This window comes from Colobus angolensis, unplaced genomic scaffold, assembly GCF_000951035.1.
Source record: "Colobus angolensis palliatus isolate OR3802 unplaced genomic scaffold, Cang.pa_1.0 Scaffold109, whole genome shotgun sequence".
NCBI classification, from domain to species: Eukaryota; Metazoa; Chordata; class Mammalia; order Primates; family Cercopithecidae; genus Colobus; species Colobus angolensis.
In genome coordinates this window covers 8,300,214-8,323,706 of record NW_012111919.1, presented here as the reverse complement: position 1 = coordinate 8,323,706, position 23,493 = coordinate 8,300,214, and positions in this window count along the sequence as shown.

The window sequence follows — 23,493 nt, the reverse complement described above, 5'->3', positions numbered from 1 at the left end:
TTCCTTCCTTCCTTCCTTCCTTCCTTCCTTCCTTCCTTCCTTCCTTCCTTCCTTCCTTTTTCTTTCTTTCTTTTTCCAATTTCAATGGCAAAAGGGAAATAGAGCAATAGTCTCTCCTGATCTTCCCCCAACCTCTCTTTGAAAACATGGAAATGCTTTAGTTAGCCATTTAGCATTAACTTAAAATTTGGCACGAAATGCAGTAAGAAACATTATATTACCTCCACTCATTAACTCAGTAAAACAACTGTTTCCTATATATGGCAACTGTAGTACAGGTGCAGAGGAATACACCCACAAGTAAGACACAGTTAGGTGTTCAAGTGGGATAACAAATAGATGTCGAAAAGGAAATCTGGGCTGTGAAGTTGTATACTTGGGGTTTAAATCCTGCAACTGCCATGTACTGAGCCATTATACTGGACAAGTTATTTTTCTTTCCTGAGCCTCTGTTCTATTGATTGTAAGTGGCTAGCTTGTTACCAGTGCCCTCTTTGTGGACCACAATACCCCTGTCTTTTTCTCCATAAAAGCACCTCCCTCACCAGACTTCAGCTGTGGTAATTGTCCTGCCTCACCCATAGGTTTGGAGAAGGTACTGCAATGGATTATTCCTTTCTCTGCCCCTGGTACCTGACACATACTAAGTACTCAACAAATGTTAGAGCAGATGTTTCTAGAAAGGATAAACCAGATGCTTAACATATTTTATTTCAAGGGGTAATTTTAGAAATTATTGTAATCAATGAGCTAATGAGTTTTCATGTCCCTAAAGGAACTTGAAGTCTAAATGGCAGACAAGACCAACACACACAAAGCAGAGAGGGGCACAAGAACCGTGTCTGATACAACAGTGACTCAGGAGGATCACTCTGACTCAGAATGGCCAAGCAAAGGTATTAGGAGGAAGTGGGATAGAACTGAGCTTTGAAGGCTGTGCTAAAATCTTTACAGACTCCCCAGGTTATCTCAAGTTCTCTCCAGGAATTAGCTTCACCTCTTTGTGCTTTGGCTCCACATCAGTTAAAGAGTGATAACATTTGATCGTTAAGAACCAGGTAGAGATGAAACAATTTTTCAAAGATTTTAAATTAAGTATACTCATTGCCACTCAATGATAAATACCATATAAATATAATAATCATATTGAGAAACAAAATAGTAATGATGCAAATACTCATGTACTGTTTCATGTTTGTGATCTTCAAGGGGAGTTTTTACTCAAATATCCCTAGATGAATACATATATATGGTCTATAAATATGTCCCAAAGCAATTTTCTCCATTTGAACCTACATATACTTCACTACAGAAGTGAAAACAAATTTATTTAAAACCTCTTTTATGTGGTTGTCTTTTGAAAAGAAATCAGAACTCTCATTAAAGCCAATAAGAATTTGGTATAAAAAATTAATAGCAGGATATGAGCTTATAGAATCTTATCAATAATATCTTTATGATCCATTGGTCTCTTTGCGATGTGCCAAACATAACCAGAATTTATTGATGAATATGATATTTGAGGGTATAAAAACTTTATATATGTTTTTCTTTACTCAATTAGTGAATCTTGTTTAAATTAATATTGTCAAGAGATTGCATTTAGCAATGGCCAGGTATCATGGCCAAATAGATACTTTGATTTGAATTATCTGCCTAAATGTTCTAATTCTCCACTTTACTTCATGAAAGTGAGGAAATTCAGCTGCAGTAAAAATCTTAAATTTGAAAAAAAATAAGTGCTTTGTACAAAGTTCTAGGAGTGAGATGTGCAAGGGGATAAAAATATGAATAAGAGAATCCCAGTACTCACTAAGATTACATCTCAGCTGATAAATGCATTGGAAGAAACAGAAAACTATTAAGCCAATACAAAGCACCAAAGAAATACGTGAAATAAGGGAGATAAACTCATGTCCCTATGAAATCTCCAGTAAGGGAGAGATTCCACTCAGTCAGAGAGATAACAAAAGAGAGTGAATTGGTGGGCCCCTGGGAGGCTTTGGACCAGAAGGGTTGGAAGCGTCACTGCAGAGCGAAGAGCCTGAGAAATGACAGGGAATCAGGAAAACACAGAGAAAGCAATGAGCATTCCTCCACTTCTTCTCCCAGCAGAGGAATATTGAGAAATGGAATTGGAAAGATGGACTGGACCCAAATTCTTAAGGGTGTTGAATATCAGGCTAAATATTTTCAGCTTAATTTGGTAAGTCATGAGAAACCACTGAAGGTTTTGTTTTATTTTGTTTTTAAGCTAGTTAGTGGCCTACGTTAATTTATTATTTATCATCATTCAACCTTTTACATTGAAATTGCTCCCCAATCCTTATCAATTTCCCCCTGGACTCTTACTACAGCACTTTTTCGCTAGTACCCCATGTCAGTACTGCCTCCAAACAGCACGGCCCCCACCAGGCTCTCTGTCTCCTTCCCAACCCACAAGACGTGAGTCTTAATTAGAAATATGATAGTTTAAAATCCATCAATAGGTCCCTCTCTCCCATAGAAGAATGTTCAAGGCTTTAGTGTGGTATAGCAGGCTTGTCATCTTTAAAATTTTACCTATCTGCCTACCAGGTAACCCCCTCAACACACATCCCCTGTGGTCCCTGTGCTTTGACCTGGAATTCCTCACTGTTGCATTAAATGTCCTGATTTCTCACACCCCCATACCTAGGTGTGAGTAGTCTCCTTGTCTGCCTAGAAAAATATTATTCACCCTTGGAAATTCAGCTCAAATGCCACCTCCTCCATGAAGCCTTCCCTGATAATCCCTAGCCTTGCCCCCTCCCTCCATTGAGTTAATACCTTCTCTTCTTCTCCATAGCTCCATTTGAAGGCTCTGACTCCACTTGTCACTGTTTTGTGTGTTCATTTCTATTACCATCTTCCGGCTACACTGGGTAGCACCATTTCTTATTGCTCTCTGTAGCCTTAATACAGGCACTCATTACATAACGGTTGAATAAACTAATTCATATATTTTTATCACACCAATTTCCTGAAAATATCTAAGGCAGTTGAGAGGAAAGAGCTTTAGAAAAATGAATATGACAGTGATGTATTAGGTAAATTGGATGAGAGACTGCAGGCTTGGAAGGAGGGGGAGAATATGATGGATTCTGCTTTGAACATGGAAAATATGCCTTTGGCGTCCACTGCAATCAGGACCTGCTTTTGAGGCTACAAGTGATTCTGATTAGACAGGAACGGAGAATTAAGTCGTCCTTTTCACTTTCCAGGCCTAACACGCCCATGTCTTTTGATAACTTCCTCCAAGATGACTCTGAATTTCTTTAGTCCTGTCTCTCTTATCCAAATATTTCCTGAACAAGAACTCAAATTGGGCAAGTTTTCAGATCCTGTATCTGAATGTGTGTGAGCTCAGGGAGAAGGAAACAAAGTGATTTGCAACCTGGCGCTGGAAGGAGAGAGACTGTCAGGGGGCCAGGGATTGTTTTTGTTATTGCTGCCTTGCTCTAACCCATGTCTGTTTATTGTTATTGTCTTGTCCCCTTACTGATGTTCAATCCATTTCCTCATCACAAGTGTGAAAGGAAACCTGGCAAAAGTTACCCAAGCAAGAGTTCCGAATCAATAATAGATTCATCCTGAGGTACAGCACGACATCTGTTAGATATTTGGAGCTGCTGTCCACCCTGCCTGGAGGGGTGCTTAAGCAGTCAGGCTCCTTTCTCCCTGGAAGACTATAAAACACAGAGAGTTAAGAAGTGGCAGGAAAGTGCTAGTGATGCCTGCTTAAAAGAGCAAGTGCTATGACTTGTAGGATGCACATGTTTCAAGAGAGAAGACTGGTGTTCAAATTTAGCACGTGTTCTTGAACCCATATTTACACAGAATTTGAGTTGTGCGAGCAAAGTAACATATATGAAACCAAAACTAGTTATGTAATGGAACTGTTCCTCTGCACAAGAAATTTGTATATATGTGTGTTAAGAATTTTGGCTTGTCCTTTTTTACTACAAGCTTTAAAAATATCGTATTAAATGAATTTTCAAAACCTTCACAGCACCTCTTATTGCTTCTAGTCACAGTTGACCTGGTAGGGATTCCAATGAATTATCAGAATCTTTTTTTTCTCTCTTGTAATATTGAAGCTTTCAATGAGAAAATCAACACCAGAGAGAGAGAAGAGAAATTGAAGAGAAACAGAAGAGAGAGGGGAAGGGGAGAGAGGATGCTGCTAGATAAATGAGATATCATACCGGAAAAGGAGATAGAGAAGTGGAAAGACAGCGTAGGGGAGGAATAAAGAATGAACAAGATAAAGCAAGTAGATTAAAAATGGCCTTAGTTAAGGAAAAACTATGCATTATAAAATCCTCTTTAACTCGAGGGTAAAAGAAGCCTTTAAAGCAAGGCTGCACAGTTGCAACAAAAACAACCCTTTAAAAAAATCCCACTTAGAAATTCAAAGAGGTTATCAAAGTAGATTAGCAAACTGTATACTTGGAACAACATTTTCACAATCAAAACCAAACTTAGTACTATGAAGGGAGTCTGAGAAAAGACAGATGTAGGAAGAGAAAAGAAAATATTGGGAGGAAGAACAATAGAAGGGTAGAGAGCAAGGGAAAGCCAGAAACTAAACAAAAGCTGGGATATTTGTTTTATGAAGTATTAATAACTCACGAAGGGTTATTTGTCATTGCTGAATTCAGAAATTTATTATCCTTTATTAACAAGAGACCAAAATGTCTAGAGTCATTGGCTTGGAGTGTTTTAAAAATGCAACTTCATGCAGAGGACAGTGACCCAAGTTAACAGGCGGCCCTCATTGTGAAGGGGAACAGGATAGGGCCCTAAATCAGCCAGTTCCTACCCTCACAACCCTGCTAAGGGCCAGAGAGCTCCTCTGGGGGTGCAGGGAGACTTTGAAGTCCAGGAAAGTTTTGGATGGGAAAGGAGGAGTGGCTATGGAAAAGAGAATGAGAATTTATTATCAGGACCTTTGGGGGGTTTCATATAAAAGCCCTAAATTAACTTAATACTTATGAAATTCTGTGCTGTCACCCACTGTCTTGACTTTATTTGCTTTCGTGTTTGCTGAGCCCTTTACATATCATGCTGGATTAATCTCTGATCTTTGCAGTTTCATTAAAATAACACAGGGGAAAATTTCATGCTCAAACTTCAGGATGAGACTTAAGAAAGCAGGAAAGTAGACATAATCACCCACTCTCCATCTAGCTAAGAGACAGAGAGCATGCAAACATTTGAGAATTTTGTGAATCATCTAGAACTTCCCCCATTAAGGAGGCTCACTTGCTTCAGAGATGCCTCCTTCCAAGTCCTCCTCCTTGAGTCTTGGAGCCCAGGTGAGCTCCCTGCCCTGCAATGTACACACTGCTTATCTCAGCAGCCATGCCCGCATGCACTCCACTGGCCCACTGAGTTGCTCTCGAGGTGAACTCCTCCATCGGCTCGCAGTCTCATTCTCCCTTTCTTGGGAAGCCTTTCTGACCTCCCAGGTGATGTTAGGGATCCCCTTCCCTGGGTCCTCAGAATACCCCCCCACATCCCTTCTCACAGCACATGTCCACGGCATTACAGCTGCCTGTTTACCCGCCTCTCCCCCACTATAATGCTCTTTAAGACAGTAGTATGAACCCACTTTTGCTATCTCTGCAGCACCCAGCACACTGTCTGGCTCTCAAAATACTTTTTGAATTAATACATGAATGGGATTTAAAATCATATCTTAACTCTAAGGTCTAATTTTTTTTTTCTGATTTACCATACTGCTCAAGGTACTGTCTGCCAGTGTGGTCCCAATAGAAGTACTGTTCAAAATGGCAGATTCCTGGACCTCAGACTCCTCCCTGTGATCTTCTTAAACTCTAATGCATTAGTCACACCCAGCTCCAGGAGTAAAAAATAATATGTACCTTTAAGAGATCTATGAGCTTTTCCTTCATTGGGGAGCATACAAATTATTGTGCTTGGCACAGGGGAGAGAATGGTGAAAATGGGAGAAAAGAAGGTTCTGACCCTTGAGGAGCTTACCTTCCAGCAGGCTGACAAACATTAAACCAAAAATTACACAGGTGCTATCAGAGTGTAGAACAAGAGGCCCCTGCCTAGCCTTCCTGAATAAGAGCAGTTTGAGCCAAATATTGGGAAATTCACAGTAATTATTAAGGCAAAAAAGAAAAAAGTGAGAGGAAGTTTGGGAAGAGAGAAGGGGCAAGTCTGTGCAAAGGCCCAGAGGCAGGAAGGAGTAGGGCATGTTTAAAGAACTGAAGGAAGGTCAGTAGGTCTGAAGTCCAGAGAGAGGGAAAGAGAATGGCACGAGATGAGGCTGAAGATGAAGACTGAAAGAGTATGTGCCTGGGCAACCCATGACCCCCATTATCTTATGACATTCACAGTTAACAGCTTTTCTTGTGTCTAAGAAGGGTATAGACACAGTAACTTCTTTATTTTCAACAGTAGAGTAGACCATAACTGATAGACTTTCATTTAAGGTCATATACTGGGTTTTGTTTTTGTTTTCACTATTACAAAAGTGCTACAGTGATCTTTCTTGTCCACAATGGTATATTCTTAAGTAGTTGGCTAAATTTAACTAGAAGACAGAAAATCACTGGGGGAAAAATCAGTAGAAACACATAATAATCAATAAGTTAATGTTAAAGGAGGGAAGATGACTTTTATGAGATGAATGAATTAGAACTATTTAGGATTTATGAATGATGTGAATCTATACTACAGTTCAGATTGGTGCTTATTTATTATATTCTGAATCATATTTTCTGGCCCTAACCCGGAGGAGGGATTCAAAGTATAGGTCTCCATCTCTGGCCCTGGAGATAGCCCAGTCTTTTACCTAGAAGGGGTAATATTGCACGATGGGTGAAAATTCCTACTCTGAAGTCCAGAGGGTCACTTTTTTTCCTGGCTTTGCCACTTACTAGCTGTATGGCTTGAAGCGAGCTTCCTAAGCTTCAGTCTCCTCATTTACAAAAGAGGAGATAAAAATATTACCTACCACTGTAGGGTCATAGTGAGGATTAAATGAGATGATGTCAGTGAAGCTCATAGTAACTGCCTAACATAGGAAGCGCTCAGTAAATGATAGTTACTATTGTTGTTAACAAAGTCAAGAGAAGATAGTATGTAATAATAGTTTTCATTTCTGTAAAGTTTTCCATGATGCATATCCTGATCTCAGCATTTTACCTGTGTTAACCCATTTAATCTAACAACCATTCTATAGGTAGGTGCTATGACTACATTTTTATAAATGAGGAAACTGAAGTTAACAAGAACAATTGAGAGTTCCTTCATAACAGAGCCAGAAAACGAAACCTAGGCAGTCTTATTACACCGATGGGCCAGCAATATCCACAATGTCAGAACCACATAATGTTGCAGCTGGAGAACACAGAGAAAATCTAGTAAATCCCAATTTATAAATGAGAAAGTTGAGGCCCGGATCATTAAAATGACCTGCTTTGGGGTCACACACACTTAATCTGAGAAGGTCCATGATCATTAAGAATTTACACCTGTAATCCCAGCACTTTGGGAGGCTGAGAAAGGCAGATCATGAGGTCAGGAGTTCGAGACCAGCCTAGCCAACATGGTGAAACCCCATCTCTACTAAAAATACAAAAATTAGCCGGGCGTGGTGGCAGGCACCTGTAATAACAGCTACTCAGGAGGCTGAGGCAGAAGAATCGCTTAAGCCCAGGAGGCGGAGGACATTGCATTGCAGTGAGCCAAGATTGCACCACTGCACTCCAGCCTGGGTGACAGAGTGAGACTCCATCTCAAAAAATAATAATAATATTTTGGAGTTGTAGCTGACGAATGAAATTTCATTTAGATCAAAGGCATGATGACTCTTAGACATTAAGTAGCTCATATACAATGCTGTTTTATCATTTAAATGTATGTTAATCCCATGGATTTGATTTTTACTTAAATGTTCTTAAATTTAGAAATGAGGGAATAGAGGAGAAGAGTCCTGCAAAAGAAAGTTTGAGTTTTTTCAAATGCAAAATAGTTTTTTAAGTTTAAAATATTTGGCAACAACTGGCAAAATCAGCTCTGCTCCCCTTACCTCCTGGGCTTGTTAATGTCACTCTGAATTTGACTCTTGGCTTTACTGTGCTTGGGCTCTACATTGTAAGCAATGAATTTCTTTTGTTTGTAAATAAAGTATCAGCTACCAAATAAATCTCCCCATTCCAAACTCTGATAAGCAGTTTATTTTTTGCCCAGTTTATAATTATCTCTGGAAACTGCTTCCAATAAACTCAAAAGAGCAGCTCTAATAGAGAGTGGAAGTCCATGAACTAACACATAAAGCCATGTGTTCTGGGATGAATGACAGATAAGTAAAAGTTAAAAGAATTCTAATTTACACACTCCCCCAACCTGCTGTGTGACCTACTCAAGTCCTTTAACCTATCTGGGGTTTGGTTTTCTGACCTATGAATGTGGCACTAAAGATTATCCTACTACCATGTGAATTGCTGTGAAAATTAAGAAAATTGATGCAAAAGTATTTTGCAATATTTAAGCACATTAAGAGTGTGGTATTACAGAAACTTCCCGAACCATGTTTCCCTCCGTTCTTCCCCTAGCTCAGCCTTCTCATCCTTTTAAATGCCACTCAAGTGTCATCTCCTATGGTCAAAAAGTCTTCTCTGAAGCTTCTGTCCTCACACATAGCACATCACTCAATGAATATCTACCTCGTCATACATCTGCCTCTGCCATCAGAACACAAGCTTTGCAAGATGAACAGCCTAGTCTTGTATCTTATCCATTGGTTTTCGTTTGGGTTCACCAAAGGTTTTTAGAGCAGCTACTCGACACTCATAGGTCTCAAAGGCTGAAAATTAAATGACTAAAACTCATTCTCTGATGTTAAAGAATTTGGGGGTAATTGGGTGGAGCAAAAGCAGAAGCCAATCACAATAGAATGTTGCAAATCCAGACCTGAATGGGGCACCTTAGGAGTAGAATGGCCCCACCTCTGCCTGGGCTGCAGGCTGTACGACATTCTTCTCCGGGACCTGGGGAAGGCATGCGCTAACTTTCACTCATTCACTCTCAACAGGGTTTCTAACAGACACCAGCATCAGACCTCATCTTGTCCTTCAGAAGGAAGTTTTCTGTCACCACCCACCAAGTACTAGTGATGTCCTCCAGGCATTTCCCACAAATTCTGGTGACCAAATAGCTTTGGCACTGTTGACCACACACCCAGGTGGTGCTACATATATAGGGCTCATAACAGCAGCTAATGAATCATTCCCTTTGGCTACATAAAAAGCAAAGCCAAAGTCACCTCTGGCACCCGCTTTGAGTGAGCTCAAGAGCAGCCCCAAGTTAAAGTCTTAGCCACTTCAGCTGGTGTTTCTTTGCAAATTCACATTTAGAAATAATAGTGTTCCCTTAATTCCACAGAATGATTTACACTTTACAAAATACCTTCACATCCATCATCCTGATTCTAACAACCACTCACTGTAATGAATACATCAGGAGTTATTTTATGGACGAGGAAACTGAGACAGGTGAATCAGACTAAAGCCCAAGTCTCCTGACTCCTCTTCTAGTCCTCTCAAACTACACAACACTGCAGAACAATTGCAGAGGAGACACTCAGCACTCATATTGCCCCTATTTTTCATAAGTTAGTCAAGTCAGCAAATGTTACCTTAGACTGGGTCATCATCGAGGCACAGAGCTGGGTGAGGGAGGGAAGAGCAGAGCTGCCCTGACTCTCAGAAACACTTGGCTGGTAAGAGAAAGAAAATAGGTGTGCAATCAATTACATGAAAAAAACCAAGTGAAGTGTGTGGGATGAAAACACCTGATTTGGGGTCCCAACCCTTCTACAGTTCAGTTCGGTGTCTGGATTTACAAGACCTGTTGTGGTTTAGTGACTCATAGCTGATAGGGGCCTTAGACCTCTTATAATCCCCTTATGTTACTAATACAAATGCAGAAGCAAAGCCAATAAAGAAAATGACTTTCCTCATTGCCCCAAAACTAGTTAATGGCAAATGTAAGATTACAACACAAAACACAGAACCTCACCACTCCCCAAAAAACCGTTATCAAAGATTGTGTTACAACAATCCTGGGATGTTTACATCCTGGCTTGTGTTTCCCTATATGTAGTGTGAAGGATGTTGGAAGAAGAGTAACAGGACCCAAATCTTTTAATAAATGGATATTTCAATGTATTCTCGATATTTATAGCTAGTTTACTCAGTATAATTATTTTCTGATTCATCTATGTTGTCTTATGTTTCAATGATTCATTCTTTATTGCTGAGAATTATTCCATTAATAGATACAACACAATTTGTTTACCCATTAACCTAGTTGTGGACATTCGGTTGTTTCTAGTTTTTGCATTTTGTAAATTATTCAATTATATTTCCTTTGTGAGCTTATTAGCTATAACTTTTTTGTTTCCTCATTTCAGTGGTTGCTTGAGGGTTTAAAGCATACATATTCACTTATTACACTCTACCTTCAAGAGATATTATACCATTTCATGTATAGTAAAAGGACTTTATAATAGTTTACTTCCATTTCTTCCTTCTTGGCCTTCGTGCTATTGTTATACATTTTACTTTTAGACCTATTATAAACATCACATTATATTGTTATTATTTTTAAGCAGTCAAGAATTATTTAAAGAGATTTAGATAATAGGAAAAAGTCTTATGTGGTTACCATTTTATGGGCTATTCATTCTTTTGTGTAGACTTCCCTTTCCATCTAGTACCATTTATCTTAGGTCTGAAGAATTTTGTTTAATGTATCTTGTAGTGCAGGTCCACCGTGATTAAGTGTTTCAGGTTTTGCATATTTGAAAAAGTCTTTTTGGTGGAGTTTCTCTATTTTTTAAAGATATTTTTACCAGATATATAATTCCAGGGTAACAGGTATTTGGGGGTTTTGTTTGTGTTGGTTTGTCTTTATGTTGTTCCACTGTCTTCTTGCCGATGAAGACAAGTTTCTGATAAGAAATCTGTCTAGTCTTTCTTCCTATGTGTCTTCTGGCTACTTTAAGATTTTTTTTCTTGATCACCGCTTTTGAACTATGCTATTATAATATTTCTCAAGCTTGGGGTGTATTGAAAATCTTAAATAAATGGCTTTAGAGTGTCTATTAAATTTGGGAAGTATTCAGCCATGATTGCTTCAAATACTTCTGTCTCCTTTCTACTTCATAGCTCCAATTACATAGATGTTCACTTCTTTGGAGTTTTCCTACAACTCACTGATACTTCATTTTACCTTTAGTCATTTTTTTCTATTTAAATTTGGATCATTTCTATTTTTATGTCTTCATGATCACTAATCTAGTCTTCTGTAACATCTAATCTGCAATTAACTTAATACAGTGTATTTTTACCATAGCCATTATAATTTTAACCTCTGAAAAGCTGACTTGGATCTTCACTTTATAATTTTTATGTCTATTGAGTACAGACGCAGTTACAATAATTTATTGTATGTCTTTTTTTGTAATTCTAAGATCTGTGTCAGTCTGGGTCCAGTTCAACTGATTTATTTTTCTCCTTGTTATGCGTTCTATTTGCCTAGTTTTGTTATTTTGGTTTTGTTGTTGTTGTTGCATGCCTGGTAAATTTTCATTAGATGCCACACAGTGCATTTTGCTTTGTTATGTGATAGATATTATTGTATTTCTATAGACATTCTTGATTATTGTTCTGTTCTGAGACAAAATTAGTTTGTCAGCAGCATGATTCTTTCAGACCTTGCTTTTGAGACTCATTAGGTGGGACCAGAGGTGGATCTAGCTTCAGGCTATTAATTCCCACAACTGAGACAAGACTTTTTCGAGAATTCCAGTCAATGCCCTGTGAGTTAAGAGGTTTTTCCAGTTTTGCTGAGGGGAACAGACTCACTACTCTGCTCCATATTCAAGGAGGACCCTCTGCAAATCTCTGGATTATTTCTTCAAGAGGTTCTCCCTTCTTTGGTATTCTACTCTGTGAACTCCAACAGCCTTGGTGTCTCAGCTCTGTCTCTTCAACTCAGGGAGACCAATAGGTACTGCCTGGGTCCCCTCTCCCTGCACTGTAGCTACTTATAAGGCTAACATAATTTGTTTACTATATCTCAGAGATTACTGTCCTTCATTACCTGATATCCAACTTCTTAAAAATCATTGTTTCATCTATTTTATCTAATTTTTATTTTTTAGTTGTTTCAAGTGGACTTGTAAATCTTGTCTCTTATTTCACCTTAACCAGAAGCAGATGACCCCTGGTACACTTTTGAGCCTATTACTTTCTTTTGTTTTTTATCAATTCAGTGTTGAAAATCTTAGTTTATACAAATATTGTCATTGTGAATGGCAATTATAGATAAACACTTTTTCTTTTTTTTATTATACTTTAAGTTCTAGGGTACATATGCACAACGTTCAGGTTTGTTACATATGTATACATGTGCCATGTTGGTGTGCTGCACCCATTAACTTGTCATTTACTTTAGGTATATCTCCTAATGCTATCCCTCCCCCAGACCTCTACCCCATGACAGGCCCTAGTGTGTGATGTTCCCCTTCCTGTGTCCAAGTGTTCTCATTGTTTAACTCCCACCTATAAGTGAGAACATGCGGTGCTTGGTTTTTTTGTCCTTGCAATAGTTTGCTGAGAATGATGGTTTCCAGCTTCATCCATATACCTACAAAGGACATAAACTCATCCTTTTTTATGACTGCATAGTATTCCATGGTGTATATGGGTCACATTTTCTTAGTCCAGTCTATCATTGATGGACATTTGGGTTGGTTCCAAGTCTTTGCTACTGTGAATAGTGCCGCAATAAACATACGTGTGCATGCGTCTTTATACCAACATGATTTATAATCCTTTGGGTATATACCCAGTAATGGGATGGCTGGGTCAAATGGTATTTGTAGTTCTAGATCCTTGAGGAATCGCCACATTGTCTTCCACAATGGTTGAACTAGTTTACAGTCCCACCAACAGTGTAAAAGTGTGATAAACACTTTTTCTACTTAGCAATAGAAATTTTCCTATAATCTTAATCCAAAACAATGGTAAACTCTATTTTATAAATATTCTTTGGTGTAAGGAAGAGCTTAGATATAATGATTTATATTATTTTTCGTGGATCAAGTTTAAATCAATAATTAATTCAAGGTTTGCATTGAAAACTTTCTACTTCAATGTTTCAAATTTCCCTTCTGGAAAGTAGTGATTGAAAGTTTGAAACAAAGAAGTGAAATGTAACAATATCTCTACATTTATTTCATTCAAACTGGCTTCATTAATAGCATTCTTTTCAATATGTTACAGCAATGTTGGGAAAACATAGCAACTAGGGTGACTATTTTTGAGTCTTGCTTGCCATAACAACATTTTTTGGAACCTCTCAACTTGTTGAAATATAGCATTGGTTTTCCCCGTAGTTTTAAATTATATTTGTTAAGATTGCTTAAAATATCAGCTAAGTAGCCAATTTTGTTACCCATATAACATCTTTAAAAATATTTTCCAAGTGAGATTTCTTTACAACTGAAAATGTGAATCTCATTTGTGAGTTTCTATGCCCCGTTTAATACTTTCTCTTCCAAAAACCAAAGAACTTCAGAATTACATAGTAAATAGAAACAGTTAACTACAATCTCTGAACAAAATATTTCCATAATCTAGTTATTTGGTAAAATTCTGTTAAGATTAACTTTTAAAGGAATTAAAATAAATTAAAAATCATTTCATGTATTTTTAAATATATTCATGACAATTGCAGAATTTTGAAGAATTCTCAATATTCATTATACATATTTGTAATCCTTTGAAATTATACCATTATTAATAGACACCAAGCATTTTAGTAATTTCCATATACTTTCCAATATATTTTGCCTTATCACGTGTAATTCTTTTTATTATTTTTCTAAGTAAATATATGTTGACCACCATTTTTTCTTCCTAATTCTAGGAGGAAATTAAAATCTAGGTTAAATGAATTGTAATTTAAGGTAAACTTACACAACTAAAGAACTCTTTTATAAAATTACCTTGCCACATCTATCCCACCTAAATTAAAAGTGTTGCAAATATTAGGACATTCATCAGATTGGATTGTGGAATCTATACTTAAGTATGATGATGTAATAAACATTACCTTGAAATGTTATTTAACAATAGAATTATATAAGGTAAATGATAACACTGAGAAATAGTTTTTTATTTACCAGGTAATTTATCAAAGATTATACACACAACATCAATATATAAGAGAAATGATTTTCAGCAACTGTATGAGCAATTTTCTCTTTGCCACACAAGTGTTATTTTTATCATCTATTATATATGATGATAATAAGGCTTATCATTAATGATTGCAGGATGTTAAAGAAACTATTGCAATACCTTTGAAATGAGGTCTTGCTATGTGACCTTGAACTCCTGGGCTCAAGCAAGCCTCCAACCTCAGCCTCCTGAGTAGCTGAGATTGCAGGCATGCACCAGTGTGCCTGACTTCTTTTTAATAGCTTTCTGTTATTGATTCTAGGTTAAATCCCTTCGGCAGAAAAAAAGTACTTTGCATAATTATATACTTCAGATGTGTGTCCCCACCCAAATCACATATTGAAATGTAATTCCCAGTGTTGAAGGTGGGGCTTGATGAAGGTGATTGGATTATGGGGGTGCATTTCTCATGAATGGTTTAGCACCATCCCCTTGTACTGTCCTTGAGATACTGAGTGAGTTCTCATTAGATCTGGCCATTTAAAATTGTATAGCACGTTCCCCTTTGCACTTGCTCCTGCTCCTACCATGTGAGACAACTGCTGCATCTTCTGCCATGATTATAAGCTTCCCGACGCCTCCCCAGAAGCAGATGCCAGCATTATTCTTCCTTTACAGCCTGCAGAGTCATGAGCCAATTAAACCTCTTTTCTTTATAAATTATCCAGTCTCAAGTATTTCTTCATAGCAATGCAAGAATGGCCTAATACATATAATTTCAGTTCTTTAAAATTTGTCGAGCTTTGTTTTATGGCCCAGAAGATAGTGTTTCTTAATGAATGTTCCACGTGTACTTGAGAAAAGAATGTGTATTCTATTACTGATGGGTGAAGTGTTCTATACATGTCAATTTGCTGAAGTTGTTTGATAGTGCAGTTCATGTCTCATATATTCTTACAATTTTTTGTGTATTTGTTCTATCAATTCCTGTGTGAGAAGTATTAAGATTTCCATCTATAATTGTGGACTTCTCGCTTCAGTTCTGTAAGTGTTTGCATTATGTACTTCAAAGTTCTGCTATTAAGTGCACACACATTATAAAGTGTTTGGATCTTTGGTTTATTATATTTCATCAATTTTGGAAAAGAGCTGTTGCCCATGATCTCTTCAAATATTTTTTTCTGCTCTCCTGTTTTTTCTCTATCTGGGACTCCAGTTACACATATGTTAGACTTTTTTTTTTTTTTTTTGAGACGGAGTCTCACTCTGTCGCCCAGGCTGGAGTGCAGTGACCGGATCTCAGCTCACTGCAAGCTCTGCCTCCCGGGTTCACGCCATTCTCCTGCCTCAGCCTCCCCAGTAGCTGGGACTACAAGCGCCCGCCACCTCGCCCGGCTAGTTTTTTGTATTTTTTAGTAGAGACGGGGTTTCACTGTGTTAGCCAGGATGGTCTCGATCTCCTGACCTCGTGATCCGCCCGTCTCGGCCCCCCAAAGTGCTGGGATTACAGGCTTGAGCCACAGCGCCCGGCCATGTTAGACTTTTGATCTTGCTCCACAATTCTTAGCTCTCAGATGCTTTGTCCTCTCTACCACCACCTGTTTTTTTCTCTTGTGTTTAAGCTTAGATAACTTCCATTGTTCTGACTTCTAGTTCACTCATTCTTCTTCAGCTGTGACCAATCTGCTTATCACATCTCTTATGTATGTAGTTTTTATCACGTTACTGAATCTATCCTTGCATGTTGTCTACCTTCTCCAGTGGTTAATACCATTAATAAATATCAATCATAAGTATTTTTAAAGTTCAATGTTCCAGCATCTGTATCATCTCTACTGATTTGTCTCTTCACAATGGGTTAGTTTTTAGGGGTTTTATAATTTTTGTAATCAAATGCCAAACATTATGCTTAGAACAATACTGACTAAGTTTTAAAATATTCTTCTTTTTATTCTGCATTGTCAAAAAACAAAACAAAATAAACAAAACATTGCAGGTAGTGACCACTACATTTAAAATTCATAGTCTACTAATTAGTCTTGGCCTGCTAAAAGCCATTAAAATGGATATAAAGGATTGTTGGAGCCAAGAAATCAAAATTTCCCTCCAGACCAAACAGTTATTTTAATAATCTTTTCTTTGTATCATTTGCTTCTGTATCAGTAACTCTTCTTGTAGTTCTGGGAACAAAGTGGCCATGAAATTATATGAAATGAATTAAATATATAAGAAAACAGATTTTTAGCTTGACGAAAGTAAAAATTATATGAAGTACAATCTGTTAGGGCTACTTTGCCATCAAATTTATTTTTTTGAACCCAGATAATTTTAGCTCTTTTGAAAAATCAGATTGTAGTATCAAAGGACAAAATTTACTGCAAATGAGGGCTACATACACAAGTTGCAAAAGTGAATATTTCCTGAAAGCTTCTATTTTGATTGGAATGACACTCAGTGGTGATTGCTTTATGTAACAGTCTCTATTTTGCAATCAAGTCTTATAAAACAAGATTTTCTGCTAAAGACTGAACAAGGTAAGTGGAAGCATAAAGCTGAACTGAAAGTCTGGACACAGGTAAAGAGTTAGGGTGAGATCTAGACAGTTGAAAATTATCTGCATATGTGGCCAATTTGTGTCACTGACTTTCCTAGGAAAACGGCTCTGTAGAGAGGCAGGCCTACGACCCGCAACAAGTTTAAAAGAAAAGCCCAAGCTACTCTGCTTGGGTACAGAATTGAAACTAACAATGAAACCAGAGAAAAATGGAAAGATAATATTAGAACTGTATTAGTCCATTCTTGCACTGCTATAAAGGAATACTTGAGACTGCAAAACTTATAAAGAAAAGAGGTTTATTGGTTCAGGGTTCTGCAGGCTATACAGGAAGCATAGTGGCTTCTGCTCAGCTTCTGGGGAGGCCTCAGGAAACCTTCAGCCACGGCAGAAGGCGAAGGGGAAGCAGACACGTCTTACATGGCCAGAGCAGGAGGAAAAGAGAGGGTGGGAGGGGCCAAACACTTTTAAACAGCCAAATCTAGTAAGAAGTCTATCACAAGAACAGCACCAAAAGGATGATGCTAAATCATTCATGAAGGATCCACCCTCATGATCTAATCACCTTCTACCAGACCCCATCTCCAACATTGGAGATTACAACTGAACATGAGATTTGAGTGGGGACACAGATCCAAACCATATAAAAAACCAAAGAAAAACAGAGGGGAAAGAAAATATATGAGATCCACACGAAAGGTCCAAATAAACAAGTGTTTATTACCAGAGTTCTTGTAAAGCACTCTGATCATTTCATAATTATCTTATATTTTAAACAATATCTGGCTCTACTAAAGTCACAGTCCATGGAGTGGGATTGACAAATATACCAGCTATCGGGGTTATGTAAACAATCTTCAGTGCACCCTGTAGCCTAATTTACTGTCATAAACATTGTGGGAAGCAGAAATCTCTATGGCACCTTGGTGTGGATATTCTCACTGTCAGCAGGGAAAATTCATTGCCTTCTCACAATGCTGAGACTCCAACAGCATTTACCAAGACAGATGACTTGGTGACAGACACTACAGGCCGAAAGTTAATAGTTAGCTCAGTGAGATGAAACATGAGAACATCAGAATTGTGCCCCTGGGCCAGTTCCTTGATTCTGCAGTCCAGCTGACTGTCTCTGATGATGACCCCAAGAGTGAGTCCTGGAGGGCCAGCATGTCACATTCAGCATCAGCCTCAGAGGTCAGGGAAAGGTCCAATCATTCTGGCTTCCCTTAATAATCCATGCTATACCTATCATCTCTGAATGGATTGTAAGCACTTTGCAATCTACTTGTATTTTAGCCAGTACCACCTTTGAGGCTAAATGAGTTCCAGCAGTGTATTTACTTCCCTCTGCTGAAATAATACACATCTTATATTTATTCTAAACTTACCATTCTTGAATATTCAATATTTGCATTTGTTAAACAAGCCTCAACTTATCCTCTCCATTCAATCATGACTTGATAAAATTTGATTCTGTCCAAACACAGTCTTATCTTTCTAAATGAAAGGTCTTTTGTTTGAGACTGTGTTTATATAGCTATCTCTTCTCCCACAACTTCCTCAATCTGTTAAATTGTCTTTCTGGATTAAAAAAAAATACAGATCTTAATGATATAAGGTACCTTGCTCTCAGTCACAGCTCTCCTACCCTTTTTTATTTCTCTCTGGAATTGAAATTGAGTAATGTTTAACAGAAGGTGTCTGATTATAACTATGCCCTGGCTGTGAAGAGAACAAATTCAGAACTTTCTCCTAAGGAGAGAGGCAGCAAAACTGTTACTCTCTTGTCAAATCCAGTTTTCTTTTAATCTCTGACAATGTTCCAGATTGAACCAATGCCTTTAATATGACTTAGTGCTTTAGGAAAATAGTATCACCTCAGGCTATTTAGGTAACTAAACCTCCTGAAAGCAGGTTACCTTTCAGAGTCAACCTTCTGAAGCAGGCTACATGCACATGTGAATGACTTTGCTGCAGCATAGAATGCATCTGGATCATATTTCTGGAAATTCCTTTGGAGCCACTGTGTAAATGAAGCTATCAGGAAATCTCATTGCTTTGTAATCACGCTTTACTTTTGACTAAAAAGTAAAAAACGCTGAGAGTTCAGAGCTCATTTTTCAGACTAGCTTCCAAATGAATTGACCTTTTGTAAAAATCCATGTTCAAAGTAAGTCACCACTGAGGGTTAGCCTTTCTTTCCAACCTTACCATAACCACCTCTATCAGCAACTACTCCTGGAAACCTACATGAAGTAGGTTCAGTGCTGCAAAAAGATAGAGCAATCCATTAAATATGGTTCCTACACTTAAAGACATTACAGTCCAGGTGGAAGCAAAACACAGGTATAATATGAAAAGCACTAGATGAAGTATAAGGTATGTGAGGCTTGAGAGGAGTCTGAGCTGAAACAGCCTAAGGAGAAGTCATAATGAGGAATGGGACTCGTGCTCAGCCCAAAGGGCCTGGGAAAGCTGGACATGTATGGATATCCTTCACAGGCTGACTCATCACACGAAGTGCAATGACTAGTTTGACTAAAAGTAATGAGAGTGGGACACAAGCTCCACTGCTGACTTAAACCTTGCTTTAAACAAGTTATTTAACTTCTCGAGTTCTCTAATTTCTTGTGGTACCTGCACTACTGGTTCAAAATGGCAGACCGACCACATGCGTTGACTTCCTTCCTTCCCCCAACCCACTGAAATGACAAAAAGCAGTGGCATGCAGTTATTTGACACCCAGAAGCATCATCTTTTAATACTCCCTTTTATGACAAAATTGCTTTCAGTACTAATCATTATTTCATTAATTTGTTCCACAGTTTGAAACAAAGGTTTACTTTACATACAACAATTTTCATTTAAAAATACTTAATGAAATATATCATTATGAACTAAAATTAGTACTTACCACAAAAATATTACAGCTCACTATTTGGTCTGTTGATCATTGTTTTAAATTTAAACACAAATAAAACTCAAAATTATCAAATGAAATGAGATAATGGAAGTAACTCGAGTTCTGTTTCTTCTTTATCATCACTGCACTGTCGTTGTTCATTTCAAATCTACTCTTTTCAATGCAAGCATAGGTAGCACCATAAGGATTGGAGATACAAATACTTCCGAGAGTGAGCTTGAATGCTTCCAAATCTTTAAGAACTTACTCTTGAAACAAACATAGGTAGCTGAGTCCCTTTGTGTTGAAGTCAATTAGGTAACTGGAAGATTTCCAAGTTAGCTTCTCCATAGAATCCAATGTTTGTTACAGAATAAGCAGTAAAAATTACACTTATTTGTGTTGGGGTCCACTGTATAATTGGGAAATTTCCAAATTAGCTTCACTGTAGAATTCAGTGTTGTTAAAGAATAAGCAGTAAAAACTGTGGGGTTTTTTTGATACACATATATATTATTAAAACTCTACAGTAACCAAAGCAATTATTTAGAACTTAGATCAAAGAAAGTGGGTTTTTTGGTCAGGGGATTGGAGGAGGCCAGTTATCAATGACCTTGGTGATTATAAAAACCAGACTTCCTTTCTGTCGGTCTTATTATTTTGTTTAAATTCTCTACCAGCAATACATCTCCTGTTGTTTGCACCCAGAGCTTTCCAGCTGCCCCATCTTTAGTATGCTATCACAGTAAAGTGCACAAGGATATAAAGCCATAAAAAAGCAACAAGAATGGGAGTTACAGCCATTTAGAAAATCTTGCATGACAGGCTCATACTGCCTACTAATACTGGATGCAGGAGGAGGCTCCAGCTCAGGAAATGCATAGGAAGACCACCACATATGTTTTTCCTGTATAATATTTTGGAATAAGCAATGTAGAGAGAATGGGAGAAGGGGCAGAAGTTGAGACGATGAATAAAGAGCTACCTGTGGAATTCTCCTGGGTCAGGAGATAGCCCCTTCTCCACTCTCTCTGCCCCATGCCACAGCAGTGTCTTCCCCCATGAAGGCCTGGGAAATGCTCCCAGAGGAATTAAGCAACCTGCCTGGGAAGAATTTGCATCTACATGAAAGTTGGTCCCTCAAAGCTGGCTCTCCTAGCATTTGTAGCCCAGCATTGTGGCCCAGCAGAGGGAGAGACAGGGCAGCCTGACTGAGGTAAAGCCTGGCAGTCAGCACACCCTGAATTCAAATTGCTGTCTCCCTGTGGAGGGGCACCTGAAGCAACAGAGGAAACCACATCATCTGCCTTTACTAATCAACAGTCTTTTGTGCTTAAATATGAATTACAATCAAGGTTCCTGGAAAACTTGCAGAGAACCAGCTGTTCAGAAAAGAAGGAATAGGATGGAAGAAAGAACTGAGAAGCAAACATTGGATACCCTAGAAAAGAGAAACAAACATCAAGAGAATTCTAATTAATAGCGTCCGAGAGCTGTAAGAAGAGTGGGCATCCAGAAAACAAGAACAGATGACTAAAAAAATACACAGTAAAAGAAAAGGAAAGAATTCATGGAAATAAAAACATTATTTAATAGAAGGGCCACAAGAAGTTCAGGAAAGCTTTCAGAATATAAATAAAAGAGAGAGAAAACAAAATATAAGGGATAATTGTACATTTAACATGTAAATCTTTTATTTTTCTCAAAATATCTGTTATTACATCAAATAATTAATAGCATTGCTATTCATGAATGACAGATTAGAATTTAAGAAATAAAGTATTACAATCAGATTCTCCAGATATCTATACCTTATCAAAGAACATCAGTGATTTAAAAAAAAAAAAAAAAAAAAGGTGGAAATCATCTAAGTAGTTTTCAAAGAGTATTCCACTAAGACCTAAGATTTGGCAAAATTTTATCAGCAGGTTTTAAGGCAAGCTGAGCAGACAACGCCCCACACCCTTGTGCATAATTTAACCAGGTGATTTCTCTTTCATGTTTTTGTACTGGGGTTCCATGCGCAACTTCATTTATAAAGGAGTTATTTACTAGAGAACTAGGCTGTGCATGCAGGGCTAATATGAATGTGGTCTCATTTAGTCTGTACTTATAAACTGTATGCTCAACATTCATGTAGAAATACTGAAAGCTGCATGAGGGAACAGAAAAATAGGGCTGTTAGAGCCTCAGCCTCTCCTCTATTGTACCAGGCATATTGGATGGAACCCAAACTTGCCATTTCACAGAACAAAAACTCTGTGGTGAACCAGCTTCCCTCTCCGTAGAAGAGTTTATCCTCCATCTGTTCTTTCTTAAGCATTCTCCTTGGGAATCTCACCCAATATCCCAATGGCTTACTCTAAGATCACATGCAGTATGCTTCCTGAGTGAGGTTCTGATAAATTGTGTTTTCTCTATCTTATTATATTTCCATTGCTGTTTTTACACCTCATTTAGATTGATATCCTGGGCAGCTACTTAGTGGCCAGTCCCATCACCTGGCTCAGTGTGTTTAACATAAATGTTTGATAATCATGAATCGGAATCAGATCTCTTGCTCACAATTGTGGAAAAGGAGACCTGGAAGACAAAATGACTGAACCAAAGTTACAGATTTTCCTGTTATATTTGACATTGCTGTTATGTTTTCTTACAGTTTCACTTGGCTATGATTTTTCTTCTTAAATGGATGTCAGCTACCTTGGTTAGGTATCGTCAGCTTAGATTCTTTTTCTAAGTCTCACAGCACAGTGTTAAGAATAAAACAGGTTACCAATAAGTACTTGGTGATAAATTCTTTTAAAATAGTTTTTAAAAAGAAAATAAGTGTCCACTTTCAAGTAGGAGGAGTAGAATGTAATAGCTCAACATTTCTGCTACAAGAATTATGGAAAAAGTTCACGAAGATTTAAATGTAATATTTTTAGAGGCATCAGACAACTATAGAAGCAAAAATGGCTAAATTGCCTAAAATTCCAAAGAAGAAAATGTCCTTTTTAGAGAAAGTTGGCAAATGCTGGTCATTTTTTACCTTAGCAGCATTTGCCAATCATGGGAGCTAGCCAAGGTAGAGGTGCTTCACTAAGGGGGGAAAAAAAACCCTCAGAGTTTTGATAGTCAGGCTGACTATGTTGAAGGATTAGAATCCTAGTCAAGCCCCAGTCAAGCCCCAAACATAAAACCAGTTTTCCCCATGGGACATCTGCAGAAGTTTGGGAAAGTGCAAATGGCTTGTAACAGAAATCGAGAAGTGATTGCCTCTGTCGGCAAGTTTTAAGGGAGGAGATTGATTGGAAAGGGGTATGAGATAACTTTGAATGGTGAAGAATATATTACATCACTTGTTTTGAGAAGAAGTTGCACAGATGTGCCTAATTGCCAAAACTCATCCAACTATCATTTGGGATCTGTGCACTTTATTTATGAAAATTATATATTCATTAAACATGTAAATATAGCAAGAAGGGAAATACTGGGTCAGCAATTGCAAGATTATCCTCAGATTTCTGGACAAGGGACAAACTCTGGGAATATCCACAGTTCCTTATTTTTTGTCCCATCATACACTCATCATGTAGCACTTTGTATTTTAGCTATGTTTTTCTATGTATTAATCTATTTTCCTACGTGCATTATTTGAAGCAAACAAGTCTAATAATTAAAAGTGTTGCTGAGGATGTGAAACAACTGAAACTCTCCTCGTTGTTGGTAAGAGTTTAAATTAGTACAATCACTTTGGAAAACATTGTGGTAGTATCTACTAAAACTAAACATATGCACTC